The following is an 18,490-nucleotide window of genomic DNA, read 5'->3' as shown; positions in this document are numbered from 1 at the left end:
CATACTCGGTCCCTGTTCCTTCTACTTCTCATATGGTCCAAGGCCAACACGAGTACGAGATACAGTCTATTCTGGATTCCAAGATTTCCAGAGGATCGCTACATTATCTGGTGCATTGGAGAGGCTTTGGTCCGGAGGAAAGGTCCTGGATTCTGAGTCATCGGGTTCACGCAGCCAGACTGGTCCGTATCTTTCATCCGAGATTTCCAAACAAGCCTTCGTGGAGTCGTCCGGAGGTCGCTTCTAGGGGGGGGGGGTACTGTGAGGATCCACCACCCTGGTGGCTGGAGACCGTCTCCTCACCTAGAAACACCTGCTGCCACGGACATCCAGGATGCGCAGTTTCACAGTCCCATTTCGCACGTGCGGATCTTGTGTGGCCTGTCTGCCCACCCGCGGGTTACACCTCCGCTCACTGCTCCGGCGCGCGGCAAGTGCGCTCATCCAGCCTCCCCCTGGCTACGTACCCCGATGATCCGATACTCTCCAATCCTGAACTTGGCTACGTAGCCCGATTATCCGCTACGCTCCATTCCTGATCTGGCAAGTAACCTCTACTAGTCTCACGTCTATTCTCCTGACTTGGCTTGCATGACCAATCTATATTGGCATGGCTTTGGGTTGACGTTACTCAATTCCCTACCTCAGCACCATGGTCACGCTTCGTTTGTGTTGAGCTACGCGTTACACCTGGGTTGTAGAAGGTAGAGTAGTCGAGATACTTAATCTTAATACTTGTCTGTTTAATTAAATTACTCAATCTAATCAATTTAATGTACCAATTTTTATGACTTATTCTCTCATATTAAAATTTAAATCTTAGGGAAACATCCTTGTTTAAAATGGACAGGAAGCTAAACATTGACACACAGAGGGTGCTCACTTGCATGTCTTCCTTCAGAATTCTTGTCTGCTGTTTAACCACATTCACTCACCCTATTCCTCCCAATTCCTGGTATATCTCAAAATATGTACTTTGTATAAAATTATAGCATACTACTTAGTCTTTCCTAGTAAATTTACAGTAAGTAAATGCCTATTATTTAAGTGCATACTTATTTCTCATTCTCAAAATTACTAACAGCTACTCCCGTTAGAATTAGGGAACAGTGCACTTTCACTAATATCCGTTTGAAAGTAATGTTTGTTCCCTAGCCTCTTTGATGCTACTTTAAAAGCTGACTATGGGATACTTTTTAACTCCTTTACTGCCAGAGGGGCCTGCAATGCCTCCCTTTGCCATGCCTCCTCCTGCAAAGGGATTAACCATGTGCTACTACTCTAGTGGAACTATATAAAAAATATATTTCAATCTTAAATCTATAATAAACTCCTCTCCAGCACATGAAAAACAGGTAACAGATTATGAAATAGGATGCCTTTAGGATAGGATGCCTTGCTCAGAGGCCTTCAAGTGGGGTCCTCAGATGGGTCACCGGGTGTGGTGATTGGCCCTGAGAGAAGGGGGCCATAGACCGTGACAAGTTCAGAGATTGTGGCCATGTTAAAAGTTTGATTGTCATTTCGGAGCCACAAGCTAGATTCGAATGGGCCATCAATTGGGATTATGGGACCTGTGCTGGGTGCAGGCTCCCCTTTGTGTGTAGCAAGGCATGGCCCACATATGGGTCAAGAGATTGGTTAGAGGCCCTGGAGCTCCTTCTATGGGTCTGGCGTTGGTGGGGCTTTCCCCATGTCAAGGGGTTTCTCCGGTTTCAAGGGTGATGTGTTGGCAGCATTGTCAGAGGTTATACCTTCTGAGCCAGGGTTGGCTCCTGTAGTTGGGTAGTTTAGTGCGCAGATGGATGTCGCTGATGAATTGATAGTGAAGCTGCAGTGTCTGCAGAAGATAAGAAAAGGAAACTAATGTAGTCGATGCTAGCCTTAAGGTTGCTTACCATTACTTTGTAGGGCCATTAGGTCTGCATCTTGCTATCACTTGTTATACTAGTATTCCCTCCTACTGTCTCTGTACGTTCTCCCTACCTACCAATTAGATTGTAAGCTCCTCGGAGCAGGGACTCCTTCCTTAATGTTACTTTTACAGTATGTCTGAAGCACTTATTCCCATGATGTGTTATTTATATTTGCTATTTATATGACATGTATTACTACTGTGAAGCGCTATGTACATTTTATGGCGCTATACAAATAAAGACATACATACATACATACATACTGTTAAGGAGCATGTTTGGAAAGGGAAATATTTGGATTTTCTGACTATATAGAGCCTACAGTATGAAGTCAGAGAAGAAGGATGCAGAAGGTGAGCAGAGACAGACTCCGAAGTTATTTGGTCTTTGGCTGCAGTTTTTGCCATATGCTTATATGCTTATATATACCTATTAGTCACTATTAATTAAAATATTTTTGTATTGTGGCCCTTTGACAATGACACAGGTAATTTCTGGCTCTGACTCCCAGTCAGGTGAGCCACCACTGCTTAAAATGCGTGCGGTCGCTCTCTGTGTAAGTTGTAGGAACTTTCATTTACTTTCCCATTTTATTTGCTGTTTGTTAACTGTATGTTATCCCTTTGTGTGTACTGCATGTACCCCCTGTGTCATGAGCTCCACACACTCACAATGCTCCCTGGCAGGTTCCTCTCCAACGTGCTCTGGACATGAGAGCAGCCGATAGTAACGCTGTGGAAAAGAAGGGGCGGATCTGAGGGCTATCAGGTTTAGTTGAGAATTGCAGAGTGGCCACGCGTGCATGTGCAGCAGGAGCAGAAATGTACAGTCTGGACGTGATCGAGAGTTAAAGTGCCGTCGGATGGGACCCTCAATGGCTATAAAGCGCAGTGATACCCTCACCCATTTTGAAGTACAGGCCTGTAACAGTTCGTACACAACGAGCTCCCATGGTGTGCCGGCACTATCACAAGCCAACATACTTGTGACTAATGCACACTGTGACGGTGTAGGGGTAACCAGGCCATCAATAAAGGTATTGTGCCCGGCTGGTTACCTCTGAGTCCTGTTTCAGGTTTTAGAATGTCAGCTCTTCACCCTGTGTATTGTACCTGTAATGAATGTAATTATATGGCAATAAAGATTTTTTGTTTGTTTTACCTTTCCAGGAGTGCTAACCAGTGGAGATTCTCAAGCTATGAGTTTCAGGGCGGACTTTGTGGTAAAAGTATTGTCAGAATGTATCTAGGTAGTAGGGGTCCAGAGCTGCTGGCCACCCCAAAAATGTATCCGGGAATCAGGTTAGATTCCCGGGGACATATAGACACATCACTCCGGTCACTGTCCTCCCTTGAAAACAGTTACGCAACTTACCGCCAGGTTTCCCTGCTTCAGCACGGACCAGAAAGGTAAATGAGAGCAAAGGGATTTGTATAGCCCGGGTTCAGTCAAGGTTCCCTAAATTAGTGAGGGTCCCCCAGAATATGCCCAGGTACCCAGAATCAATCAGTATAGAGGTTCTGGGGGGTTTCTCCAACTGTATATTAAGTTGCGAGAGGTTTTATGACATCTAAGTCCGCGTTTCAGTAAAGGAAAGAGATACAGCTCTGGGATTGCAGCTACAGTACAGATGCAGCGGCCATTGTTTTAACAAATCACGCGGAGTATACCTCGGACTACCCATGTCATGGCGCGGGATTTATTCCAACTGTACTGCCTTAAGATGCGAGTGCATAAAATGACATTTTAGTGTTCTGACTTTTAAACACCTGAAATTGACACAGTAGCACAGTACTGTACACATTGCAATTCATTCATTTCATTGCATTTAATTGCACACAATCCATGAAATTCAAACAAAGCAACCGTATAAACACGTGTGCCTGGGGCGATTGGCCGCGTTCATGCCGCGTGGAGTACAGCAGCGCACACAAAAACGGCGCCGTGATTTCTTAAAATAATGGCCGCTGCATCTGTAAGCATCTTTTCATTTCAATTCAGGACTTAGAAGAAAAATGGGAAATATTTTTCATGTTTCATAAAATGTTTAATAGCCAATGTGGCTATGAGGTTTCTTCAAAGTCAGGTTTACAGTGTATGGGGGATATGGCTAGTGGGCATAAAAGTATATAGTCCCATTCTACCCCTTATAGCCCAGAAGACTTAGACAAGGTAAAAGTGTAAAAGTATATTTTTATTAAATTGAGATGTTTGTAAATGTATTATACTTATAAGCTGGGACTTTTAAAGACGGTTCTCTGAGGGGGGCTAGTGGGCTACCAATTTGTGGTGCCACTGAGTCTGTCCTAGGTCTGTACTTCAAAGTCACAGATGCTGCCAGAGGTGTTAAAGCCATTTAGGTAGGATAGTTAGGTGGAGTAACCACGTCCGGGAAACAATGCCATCCATCACGGCTAGCATTTGCCTTCCCAGACTTGAAGGCACCTAACCCAGCGGGTGGCTTCTGAATGACAAGTGGCTAGGGTGGCAAACTCGCGCATGCCCTCGTTACATTCAGATGAACCGCTTGCCTGGCTTTGGAAGACTGTCAGCCCTCTGATTGGCTGGTTGTAAAGTTCCCAGGCTCGGATTGGTTGGAGTATTTCATGAATTAATCTGAAATTCTATAAGAACCCCAGCAGACAATCCGGTCCTCAGATTCAACCAGATTCTAAGTGCCAAAACAGCAGCGGCAAATTTGAACTCACCAAAAGATGCTTTTGGAGAAATAGCAGCGACCGGCTTCAGAAATTTTCAAGACAAGAAATTTTCTAAGTCCCACTCTTAGGGGACAAGTTCTGAGAAAGTAACATAGCGGTCGCGGCTGGAACTACACGCCGAAAAGAGTACCAGGACATTTCATCAAGAGATTTTGGCATCTCCGGAAGAGATACAGCGGTGGCGTCTGGTAACTGATGCTGATATGAGTTCCAGGACTTTTTGGGCTAAGTCCCGGTCAACCTAAAGACTTTGTTTTATGAACTATTTCAACTAGGAAAGTTTAGGTTTGTAGCCCAGACCCCCAGTAAGTGTTTTCTTCTGTATATTATAATCCATTGTGTGTATGTCTGTTTCTAAGGAATAAATCGCAATTTGTTTTACTTCTTGGTTTTGCTCAGTGATATGATCCCGGAATAAAGCTGTAAATCCCTGGTCTCCCGTGACAACCACGGACACTGATTCACACCCACGCTGCGTCATTGGGGGTTGTGTTATATTGCATCCTGTCTGTAGAGATCCTCGGCTGAGGCTCACAGGTTACTCGAGTTAGTAGTGGCTAAGTAAACTTGTTGTATCACCCGTATACTGCAGTCTGACCATAGGCCATGCGTGGCCCAGTAAGTTATCAATAGGGACTCAGGCCTTCGCCTCAGTAATTAACATAAGTTGGGGAGCTAAAAGTAGAGGGGTTACATGTAGATTTTTATATTAAGCCCCTTACTTTAATAGATCTGTTGTCTGACTGTTAGCTATGTGGTTCATTACTCTTTTATTTTGCTTTTGGTAACTTTTGTGGTGTTTTGCATTGCTCATGAGTGTTGGCCACATGCTTTGGTTATTTGTAACAGCATTGTCACTTTATATTGCTCCAAATACTTGTCAGTGTTTTGTGGTGTGCCATCTGGAAGCCCTGTGTATCCTGTGTTGGAAAAGATTAAATTTCCCCCAATTTCCCCCAGAAACCACCAGGGAATAGTATATACTGTAGTGTGTGTGGATAACTCTGTGAGCCTGGAGAGGTAGGAGGTACCAAGGATGTAAGTGCATAGATTTTGGATGGTCATCGTAGTGGTCCCAGTTGGTGGCACGCTACCATCCTAGCAGATCGAGGCTAGAATTATTTTTGTGATTCTCTGAACATTTTTTCCATAGCCAGCATGTGATTTCCTTGCGGTAAGTAGAACCAAAGGGCTATATGGGTCTTGGTAGAGACTCAGTTGACTGGTGACATTCCCTTTTGGGTACCTTTGGTGTGATGTCACATTGGGTTAAGGGAGTGAACCGGATCAAGGCGGGGGAAAGTCATGAACCATGCTTTATATTTGACGTTTTAATTATAAATAATAAGATGACTTGTTATAACAGCAATTTCACCACTTATTACATTCTTTTAAAAGTAAGAATATTTCTCCAAGCGTGGGTGTCACGGTTGTGCTCGCCACAAACCAGGACCGGACCGTGGGGTTGAGGTGGGGTTGTATAATCACCGACCTGAGACCACGTAGTCGGATCCGGATTGCGCAGTTCGTAGTCGTACATAGCAGGGTCGGGACCGGAGAGAGCAGCGTAGTCAGTGGACTATCCAGGGTCAGGATAGGAGACATCAGGGTAAACGTTATCCAAGCGGAGTTTCGGTGACAGAAAATCAACTAGGTCCCGCTTCAGCATTGTAGCTGCAGGGCGGGAGAGGGTTCTGCGCGTGCGGCGACCATGGCCCATGGTACGGTCTCCAGAGGGGGTAGGCAGACCGGAGTGGGCACACCGCCAGGCAGCACTGGAAAACCAATGCTTCAGCACAGGAGTCCAGAACGAGCCTATGCAAGGTGAGAGAGCTACAGACCCCAGGACTAGTAGACCGGCCTCTGCTAAGGGAAGGGCAGCAGGCCTCAGTAAACAGGGAGCTGAAGTAAACGCTGGAGATCCTCCGCTTCAGCATAGGAACCAGGACATGGCCTCTGCAATGGAGAGGGAGCAGCAGGTCCCAGGAACCAGTAGGCAGGCCTCTGCAATGGAAAGGGCAGCAGGCCACAGGAAACAGGGAGCTGAAGTAAACGCTGGAGATCCTCCACTTCAGCACAGTAACCAGGACACGGCCTCTGCAATGGAGGGAGAGCAGCAGGCCCCAGGAGCTAGGAACATGAACTAGGAACAAGGAACATGAACATGGAAACAGCAACAAGGCGGCCAACAGGTGGCTGTGGCAAACACAGTGAACATCCAAGAAGGATTATGCTCGGCAGAGAAGGATTGTGGGAATGCAGTACCTAAAGGCCAGCGGGCCAATCCCCGGAGGAGGGTGTGAGGGCACTGCTCCAATGAGTGAGCACAAGGCTAGGTTGCAGTGATAGCCCACACAGCTGCTGTTGATTGCAAAGAGGGAATTGGTGAGAACAACAGCACCCTGCAAGGTTATGAGAAAAGCCAGGAGTGGATTCCTGACAGTGGGGGAGCGCAATAGGTAACCAAGAAGAATTAAACACACAATAGCGCAATATGTATACTCTGTGGTACTACTAACATTTATTCCAATAAAAAAAAACATCCCAAACAATGGCAGTTTTTATCAGTGTAATCTGTTCAGTGGGTTAAGCTCGAGGAAATACAGAAAAGACGCAATAGAGCTTATAGTCTAAAACACATTTATATCCAATAGATAACATCAATAGAATGTGAATAAAAAAAGGAAAAAACCTCGGCGCTAACCTTGCCTGAGCCGGATGAAGCCGAAGTCTTGGGGAAACGCGTAGCTCCCAACCGGCCATCTGTTCTTGTCCCAGTAGAGCCTCCGTAGCGGTCGGAGTTGCAAGCTGCCTGACGTCACCATCACACTTCCCTGCCTTCCGGACGCGGTAGCAGGGACTGCAGCTGCAGGGCGTGCGCCTGTACTACGAGTGCTGACTGAGGACTTTGTTTTTATACGTTGGGATAGAGTGGCAGAGTGAGGGTTCCCTCATCATACCATCACCTGCCAGTGACCCAGCCTCCCCTGCTGCATGGACCGGGGTAGGAGAATTGGATTATCACAGATACCTCCTGTTATATTTGTACTAACACTGGGTCGTTGTAAGTATTGTGGATCTATATTTATTTATCTTCCCCCCCTCTCCTCCCTGGCTTATCTAACCTTATGAGGTTTGATATATGCGTTATATTTGAAGACTGCATTTTCTCCTTTTAACCCTTGCTCCCCTGTTTTCTTGTTTATCAATAGAATGTGCACTTACAAAGTTACAAGTTTAAAAACAAATACAAATCTGTGAAGAAATATTCTCCCGAGTTGTTAGCAAGCTGCAGTCTCACCAGCTCCGTGCGTATGCTTGCAAAGTTTCACGTGATGCTTCCGTCAGCCTTTCCGGTATCCTCGGTAGAGGAAACAGGCTGCAGCATGTCTCTCTCTGATTCCTATACTCTACGCGTTTCACCTGCAAATGGCTTCCTCAGGAGTCAGTCTTGGAGAAATATTCAAACTTTGGAAACAGTTCACCTGTGTTTTACGTTTGTGTACATCGTTTGTCATTGCCCAGGAGGCAGACCCGCTAGGTAGAAGTGGGGATTATAGACCGACCGGTACCTGGGATCTAGATCCTGAATGAGTAAGAATCATGGGGTCCGACTCTGGGGTCAGGGCAGAGTGCAGCAGCTCAGTAGAGGTCACAGTTCCAAGGTCAGGGCAGGAGATACGCAGAATGGTCAAGGTCACATTTCCAGGGTCAGGACAGGAGAGAGGCAGACGAGTCCCATGGCAGGCAGGGGTCTGAGGCAGGCAAGACAGCAAACAGGGATTCCAACAAGAACAAGGTAGGGAGAACCTTGCACAGGCAAAGAGAGGGGGGAATGGAAGCCTTATGAAGGAAGATGAAAGGTGTGAGCAATTTCCATATCTTCCAGAAGCTGGTTTCCTGTATTGGCGGCCATGATGGTGAAGGAAGTGGAGTCAGGAGGCATCCATGTAGGTACCACGAATTCTCACAATCTGAGGGGTTGAGCAAGAACTCTTTGTATCAATAAATCCCTTTTTATGCGTATATTCATTATTTACCTATTTCACACTGCTTTAGTGATTGTAGCACATTTAAATATGATACACATTGTCACATTGTCACTATTGAGAGTGCCAGACATTTGATAGATTTGATCAATTTTTGAATCACAAGTATTTTGCTGGTTTGAGAGTTCATGTTGAAATAAGTTGTTTAATTCTTTTTAAAGTGACTGATGTAGAAAGATATTCTCCCCACTGATATTCTTCAGTTCTAGAAATATGTTAACACTTTGTACAGGAATTTGTGTTTTATAAATGATATTTTATTCATTTTCACGACTGAAAGGAAAATCAAATGCAAAGATTTGATTGTGTGAGAATTTATAGAGTCTAAACCCAAACTGGTCTAAAGTGATATACAGCGTGGGTGTATGAACGGTAAGTTAATCTACAGTAAATAGATAAGTGCATAAAGTGTGAAGTGAATAAATAAATGAATATTTAAATACAACCTCTGGAAGGAATGCAGCTCTGAAGAAAAATTACTGTATGTTTTCTTAACATCAAAAAATGAGTGAAGTAGAGGGTAACCAAGTACAAGGCTCCCAGGCTATGAAAAATAGAAAAATCACAAAATAGTCCAATACTGTATATCACGAAAACTGATTAAATAAAAAATAGATACAAAAGTAGGAGATATCCCACTCACATGTTATAAGATCATCACAGGCACGTAGAGATTAATCTCTTGATCTGTGGTCTAATAAAGGTGTAGCAGAGAAAAAAAACTACAAATATGTGAACAAAGAGAGAAGCAAGGATAATGCAATAACGTTCACAGTAAAATGTGATTCATAGAACGTATTGCACTCACAAGTTGACAATATGACAGGGGAAAATGGACTACACAGAGACACAGGGGAAAGATGCTGGATCCCTCATGGATCTCTGCCTTTGTCCTGCACAGCTGGTGTCTGCGGGCCCGCTGCAGGATGATGACATCACAGCTAGAGACAGGATGGAGTGCCTGAAGAGTCCGTTCATCCAGGGAGCAGTGTTACCACTCACCCGTGTGTAGATCAGTTCTCTGTAGCTATCTAGTCAACCCTATGCATTTCACTTTATCAAGAGCTTCATCAGGGGCTCTGAACCCCTCTTATTGTTTCTATACTGACGTCGTGATACAGACATTGCCAATCATGAAAGAGTAAATGCCATACACATGTATAAAAATACTAACAATGTAATTAAAAAGCAAAAAGAGACTGATTTGAAATCACCAATTTAAAAATATTGATAAGAGCGACTTCACTCTACTTTAATAAAGGTCTAATAAATAGAAAACACAAAATAAAAAGCTCAGAGAATAAGAAAAAATATTGTGTAACAAAATCGAAAATGGAGAAAACCTATACTGTGTAAGCTAATGTCTGCAAACAACATTAGCAACATCAGTACTAAATAATATAAAAAGTACAAATAAAGCAATCTAAAATCCCTGTAATAAAATGCATTGAAATCTATATTCAAGCCTTTAGGTGCTAAAGAACGTAATTAGAAAATCTAGAAAGACTCCTGTTTGGTGAGGTGTTTGTAATATGTTGTTTCCTCTCAAGCAGGGTTAAATTAAATCAATACCTAGCTAGATCAACTCCTTAGGGTTGGAGTTGTGGAAAAGTTTGAAATGTAGTGATACACTGTGTGCATCAAAACCCATAATAATTGCGGATATGCTCAAGTATTCTCACGCATAGCGGGCGAATAGTACAGACGACTTATTATAAACATCATGGGCATGTTAGCAAATCGACTACGTATTCACTTTTACAATTAATAAATGTAGACATTTTTAAAGTCTCTTTGGTGACAAATGACATGATGGAATATGTTTTATTGTGTCCCAGGTTACAAGCTTACAAGGCTTGTATGTACAATGTCCAGTGTATGTATGTAGATACTGTATCTATCCAAGACACCTCAACTCCCTGTCTCCCAGCACCAAAAACTACAGTATACTGTATTGTTAGCTCAAAAGGGAAGAGACTTCTACCTGCAAAATTTCATGTAGTGTTGAACAAAAGACTATCAATATTATCATAATATATACTGTAAGTGCTGGATGAGTACATGTGTTTATATATATATACAGTATAATAAAAAGAAAGTACACCCTCCTTGAATTCTATGGTTTTACATATCAGGACATAATAACAATCTGTTCCTTAGCAGGTCTTAAAATTAGGTAAATACAACCTCAGATGAACATGTGTGAAAAACTAAGTATACCTTATGATTCAATAGCTTGTAGAACAACCTTTAGCAGCAATAACTTGAAGTAATCGTTTTCTGTATGACTTCATCAGTCTCTGACATCATTGTGGAGGAATTTTGGCCCACTCTTCTTTACAACATTGCTTCAGTTCATTGAGGTTTGTGGGCATTTGTTTAGCACAGCTCTCTTAAGGTCCAACCACAGCATTTCAATCGGTTTGAGATCTGGACTTTGACTGGGCCATTGCAACACCTCGATTCTTTTCTTTTTCAGCCATTCTGTTGTAGATTTGCTGGTGTGCTTGGGATCATTGTCCTGTTGCATTACCCAATTTCGGCCAAGCTTTAGCTGTCAGACAGATGGCCTCACATTTGACTCTAGAATACTTTGGTATACAGAGGAGTTCATGGTCAACTCAATGACTGCAAAGTTCCCAGGTCCTGTGGTTGAAAAACAAGCTCAAATCATCACCCCTCCACCACCGTGCTGACAGTTGGTATGCGGTGTTTGTGCTGATATGCTGTGTTTGGTTTTCGTCAAATGTGGCACTGTGCATTATGGCCAAACATCTCCACTTTGGTCTTGTCTGTCCAAAGGACATTGTTCCAGAAGTCTTGTGGTTTGTTCAGATGCAACTTTGCAAACCTAAGCCGTGCTGCCATGTTCTTTTTAGAGAGAAGAGACTTTCTCCTGGCAATCCTTCCAAACAAACCATACTTGTTCAGTCTTTTTCTAATTGTGCTGTCATGAACTTTAACATTTAGCATGCTAAATGAGGCCTGTAGAGTCTGAGATATAACTCTTGGTTTTTTTTCAATTTCTCTGAGCATTGCATGGTCTGACCTTGGAGTGAATTTGCTGGGACGTCCACTCCTGGGAAGATTGGCAACTGCCTTGAATGTTTTCCACTTTTGAATAATCTTTCTCACTGTAGAATGATGGACTTTAAATTGTTTGGAAATGGCCTTATAACCCTTCCCAGATTGATGGGCAGCAACAATTGCTTCTCTAAGATCATTGCTGATGTCTTTCCTCCTTGGCATTGTGTTAACACACACCTGAATGCACCAGACCAGCAAACTGTTAAAACTTCGGCTTTTATAGAGGTGCTCACACTTGCTGATGATCAATTAATCAAGGGGCATTTGATTAGCAGCACCTGTCTGCTACTTAGCATCTTAATTCCTATGGAAGCAGTAAGAGTGTACTTAGTTTTTCACACATGGCTTCTCCATTTTGGCTTTATTTTTATAAATCAGACACGGTGTAATATGTCATGTGTTGTTGTTCATCTGAAGTTGTATTTATTTTTAAACCTGCTAAGGAACAGATGATTGTTATTTGTTATGGTGGGTAAAAAAAGTGACAAAAACCCTCCACAGCAACACAACTTTTAATAAAGCCAGAAGGTGTCTTTCCAGGTATTCGTCTCTAAATGGTGATGAGGGATGAGGTATATAGCAGTGCTGAGCGGGACAGCCATAAGTCTCTTTGAATACCTGGAAAGACACCTTCTGGCTTTATTAAAAGTCCTGGGTTTGCATACTCCACGGCTGGTAGTTGACCACACAAGACTTACATCTCATCTTCGTTTGGACATTTTCTAAGAGACTTATTGCTGTCTTGCTCAGTACTGCTATATACATCATCCCACATCACCATTTAGAGACGAATACCTGGAAAGACACCATCTGGTTCCACTACAGTAAAACCAAAAATCAAGTCGTATATTATGCTTTTACGACAAATTTTGGACTTCAATTCATGCAATATGAGGAAAGTAGAAATTTTGTACTCTAAGTTATGTCTGAATGTCGGTTACATTATTAATGAACTATATCATCCCCTTGCCTCATATATGTACAAATATATTAACAGCCTATAGCCATGAGGTAGATCACTTGTTGTTCTTGATTTTGTGTGTGGATTATAATGCACTTTAATGAATGTATTGGTTTTGACTTCACCTTAAAAGTATGTATTATACAACTGTAAGGCATAATACCATCTCTAGTTCATTCATTTATGGTTGTTTGCATGTGTTCCCAGTTATGACCGGGCAGCATGTGTTTAAACTACTTTTATGACTTCAACAGTGATTTTGACCATGCCATTATCTGTTTGGCCACCGTTATAGAGTGACGGATTGTGATCTCCTACATTCATGGGCTGCTTCTGTCTCTATATTAACTGTGCCAGTGCCTTTATGCATACTGTGGCCATATTTGTGGGTACAGCGCGATCGAGGTGAGCGGAGCAGGGTGGGTTTGCCTGTCCGTCATTTGGGCCTCCCCTATACACAGGCGCGCATGCACGGAACGTAATGCAGTGCGAGTACAGCCAGCCTGTCATAATTACAAGTCGGATGTAGAGCCGCGCATGCGCAGTGAGTTGCTCATGAATCCTGTGGCACGCATGGACTATTACCAGACTCAGGGCGCCTGAGTATCTAGGCGCGACGTTGTGACGTCACGGACATGCGCAGTGGCATCCGTGAGGCCCGTTTATTGCCCTTAACTACACTAAGCCTATAACGAGAACTCTTAACACCTGTGGCTCTTTGCTGGATGTTATATGTATGCACTGGACACACCAGGAAGATATCTATGCAATTGTTGCCCCTTATGGAGAATTAAAGTGTCCTTATAAAACGATTTTGCATTGGCTTACAAACTGTGACCACTTAAGAGTCTTTGAGCAATTCCCTGAACACATGAACACACACCTGTTTGTCTTTGCCCGATTAACTTCTGTCTGTTATCACCAGGTGATTACACCCACTAGCCTCATTAGGTTCCTTTTTAAACGTGCATGTCACCCTGCTTACAACACCACTCCCAGTAGAAGGCTGTGTGCCGAAACGCGTAGGAGCAGGTCTAGCAGGCAGGATCCCCTGGTTTGTCCCCTCTCTGGGTCACGTTACCATGCTCTAGCATCTCTCCTTGTCTCCCCCTTCATGTACCGACTTCATTGTACCTGACCATAGGTGATGTATCACTCTTTTCAGCTACAAGCTTACATGTGCTTTGCAGGCTGTATATTGTGTATCTCTGCTGTTACTCATATGCTACTCTTTGTCGCCCTAGACAAACCCTATACTGCAGGGGATAGTAGTCATATTTGATTTTTTGCTGATGATCACATAGCCCTAGCCATGATCATTTAGTCTGTTGGGTGTCACACCAGGTTTACCTTGTCAGGTACTTCAGAACACTATCTGAGTGTATTTTGGGCATCTTTTTGGAGGATGTGTCTAGCTTTGTAATGAACAGGGGATCCATGCTGTATTTTAACCATTTCTGTGCTTTGTTTTAACCATTTTTGTTCTGTGACAATACATCAATAAACATTATGTGATTTGTACTTCAACACAAACTAGAGTGCTTTTTTAGGGCCTTCTTTTCTCTCTCATCCTATTTAACTGCCCTTATAGCACCACCGACACATCACTGTATTTTGGATTTATCCAGTGTCGGTATTTAGCTGTGTTTTTTGTCTTGTGGATGCGGGGTCCTTTCTTTTTCTCTTGCAAAATATATATATATATATATATATATATATATATATATATATATATATATATATATATATATATATATATACAGAGGCAGATGGCACTCGCAAAAAGAGTGGAGAACAGGTGCTAATCCCATATAGTAATGAATAAAAATAGAGATTCCTTACCAGGCAGACAAGGAGTCCAAGACCACGCAGCAAGAAACGAGACAGCACACAGAGTAGATAGCAAAAAATTATGTATTCAAAATAGGCACATATAACCGACGTTTCGGTCCTTAAACAGGACCTTTCTCAAGAGCACTCCCTTGAGAAAGGTCCTGTTTAAGGACCAAAACGTCGGTTGTATGTGCCTATTTTGAATACATCATTTTTTGCTATCTACTCTGAGTGCTGTCTCGTTTCTTGCTGCGTGGTCTTGGACTCATGGTCTGCCTGGTAAGGAATCTCTATTTATATATATATATCACACAGAGTTGGTGCCGCAATCAAAACCATCCCCCATAAACCAAAATAAATCACTAGGCCAGATCTAGGGGTTAAATTTACCCTCTGGCGGTGCTAAGAACCCAATATGTTATGAGAACACAAAAAGAAAAAAAGAGGGTTTGTTGAAAGCACACGAAAAATATGTGAAAGTACAAAATGGATTTTATTAGCAATACAAAACACAAAAATAATATTAAAATATACCTAAACACATACTAAATGAACACTGCTGAACCAAAGAATACACAATAAAAATGTAGGGACCCAAAATATGTAACATGCAAAATACATGGGTATGATAATGCAAATCCAGGGTAAAGTAATTTCCCCTGGAAATGCAATGGAGATCGGCTGATAGCCGTAAGGCTTCTTCTGGGAGCATGCATGCATGTTTTTTTCAGTCATTTGTACTATCATGTGTTGCTGATCGGCCGATCTCCATTGCATTTCCAGGGGAAATTACTTTACCCTGGATTTGCATTATCATACCCATGTATTTTGCATGTTACATATTTTGGGTCCCTACATTTTTATTGTGTATTCTTTGGTTCAGCAGTGTTCATTTAGTATGTGTTTAGGTATATTTTAATATTATTTTTGTGTTTTGTATTGCTAATAAAATCCATTTTGTACTTTCACATATTTTTCGTGTGCTTTCAACAAACCCTCTTTTTTTCTTTTTGTGTTCATATATATATATATATTGTGACAGTCACAGACTCCGTTAGTGTGAGCATGCAGTGTGCATGTGCTCCAGCATGCAGAAGGTTAAACTCCGAGCTAGGCAACCAGCTAGTGACACCACCTTTGACACATTGTGTACTCATTTGCATGTCATTTCCCAGAATCCCTTGCTGCAGTGGAAACATTGTATGCTGGGTGATAATGGTAAAAGGCAAGGTTGCAGACTTGTCTAAGACATGTGAATGTGCTCACAAGTGATATTCTTTATTGGCTATTTGCTAACGGTGGAGATATTTTGTTGCCTTTTCACCCACCATAACTTAAAATATGTATGTATGTATGTATATGTATGTATATATATTCAGCGGTCATATTGGCTTAAAGAATATCTAAATGTATTAAAACATTGGAGCAAAGTTTTTTTGACCGTGTTTTTAAAATAAGCATATAATATGTATACTATAAGACAGGAAAGGGAGATAGTCTTTCTATAATCTTTTTTTCTTACAACGAGAAGTGGTATTGTAAGCAAAAAATAAGTGGTACTCTGGGTATGTACGTAGAGAAGTAAGGGAACTACAAAGTCTACAGCAATGGTTCCTAACCTTATTTTACATTGTGCACGCCCTGGAAGAAAATATTTGTTCTGTGACCCCCTAATGAATCAATCTTATTGCCTAATCATCAGACTATTGCTAACAAAACAGTTTGACAGATCCCAGACAGTGTAGTGTCCTGAGCTTGTTGGGGAAAACATGATTAATAATGCCCCAAACTGCACCTCAGTGTGTGCAAACAGCATGGGTGGTATCGGTGACAATATTTTTCCCGGGACAAATTTTGCACACGTGTGAATGGCAAGCACCCACTGTGCATGCGTCTATTGCGCATGCGCTTATGCTATGGGCACTTGAGGAGGGCCGCCATGCCCCCTCAAAATGCTTTGCTGCTTTAGATGCAAAGTATTGTGGGGGAACAACTGCTATAATTGACAGCTATACTACCCACACACTAAATTGCAGTTTGGGGGTCTTACTAAGTGCACAGTCAACCCTTGAGGACACCTCACGAACCTTCTTCTGGGAATCACTGCTCTATAATACCATCACACTTCAACCACTGTATATATTTGATATAATGTTTCCCCAAACAGGTGTGAACACAGCTTTGAAAATGTGCTATATAACCTTTCAGCAGGGTTTGATTCAAAATCACACACCCAGCCCTTCTAAAATGAAAGGTACAGATCAAATGGCACTAATACAGCTAGGATTATAGTGTGTGCCTGTCAGCTGCAGTTTACATCCGGCAGTTTTATCACAATAGCTGTTTTCGCCTGCTCATATCACTGTCAGGAGTAGCAAGGCATGGACGGTAACTGTGATTCAAGCCTGAGAATTCAATTACCCTCCTCTGCTTCCAATCACCATGAAATTGGAGACAGCTGTTACTCCTTGACCTCATAAAAATGGAGGACAGAGCTGAAAGGAGAATGCTTTCCGTTAACACCTTTGCGGCAAAGGTATTAAAGGAGATGATGCACCTTTTGAAAGGCATGAAAAAAAGAAAAAATCATTTTGATTATCATTCTCGGGACCAAAACATCGAGATATATTGTGTTTTATGGAGTAAATAAACACATCTTTTTTCACTATCGTTGTGTCCAGTGCTTACCTGGCATTGATGGTCCCGGCATTGAACCTGTCGCAACTAGCTGCATGAAAAGAAAAACTGCTTACTTGGACAGGTTCAATGCCAGGACCATCCTTCCCCTAATTATAGAGGTAAATAAGGATTTTAATCAGTTAGTGTTAGGACCTGTGATATTATGGTCATGCCTTGAAAGTGGCTCGCAGGCTAATACGCTTTGGCCAAAGGGTTAACTAAATGACCCTTTTTTCAAGAGATATATAGGTATTTCACTGTGTACAGTATTTATGTCATATTGGATGTTGCTCTGGACTTCTTTGTTTCTTGTTTTACTGTATACAATTAGCCGCGCCCAGTTATATATATATATATATATATATATATATATATATATATATATATATATATATATAAATATATATATTTTGTGGTAATTTAGGGGGGTTTCTGAGAGCTTGCTGGGCATCTGTGTGTTTGTATGTATGTGCACAATGTTAATAAATAATTTATTCTTACACAACGTGTCTTTTTTTAAATTTTAAAAATATATGTAGCCCTGTTTTCCCTAGAACACAGGAAGACTACTAATGCTGTGTGTAACCTGTTGGCTTGCAGGGCCTGAGTCTCTGCCACGGAGAGCCTGGGGCCATATGTATATATTACTTCTTACCAGATGCAGCGCCTCCACCTGTGAGGGATCCCAGCAGAGTGGGAGTTGTTCCTCGCAGGACACTATTATAATGATATACACACTGTATGTATAATAACAAATAACTTTACTAACAATAGTCATCATCTTATATGTATACACATCACATACTCCTTCCCACAACTATCCAAAGCGTCTTGCAGGACGCGACCCTCCACCGTGTTCCCCACACCGTGTCCAATGTCCCACATCCAAACCCTAGTGTGTGTGTGGTGACCGCGCGGCCACTGTAGAGAAAGAAGGTTTATAGTTGGTGCACTTGGTGTATGTGATTACCTGCCGAGTGCTCCACCGCCCGGGCCAGCAAATAACTTTGAAAAGGATCCGCCGACACGTGATGCCATAGCGAACGTCCTTCCAGGCGATCCCACCCGGGCATATATTATGACTGTCTCTGAAGAGGCTTGGTCCCAAACTTCTGTTAGGAAATGCAGCGTCCGCTGTGTCCGTGACATTGCACACTACTGGGGCAGGTTCCTATTCTAGGGCCTGGCCCTACAGCAACCACCAGCTGTATGTGACTCAGGTGCCTATCTGGGGTCTCTGGCCTA

This window comes from Ascaphus truei, chromosome 5 (genome assembly GCF_040206685.1).
Source record: "Ascaphus truei isolate aAscTru1 chromosome 5, aAscTru1.hap1, whole genome shotgun sequence".
NCBI classification, from domain to species: Eukaryota; Metazoa; Chordata; class Amphibia; order Anura; family Ascaphidae; genus Ascaphus; species Ascaphus truei.
Note: the sequence above shows the minus strand (reverse complement) of the source record.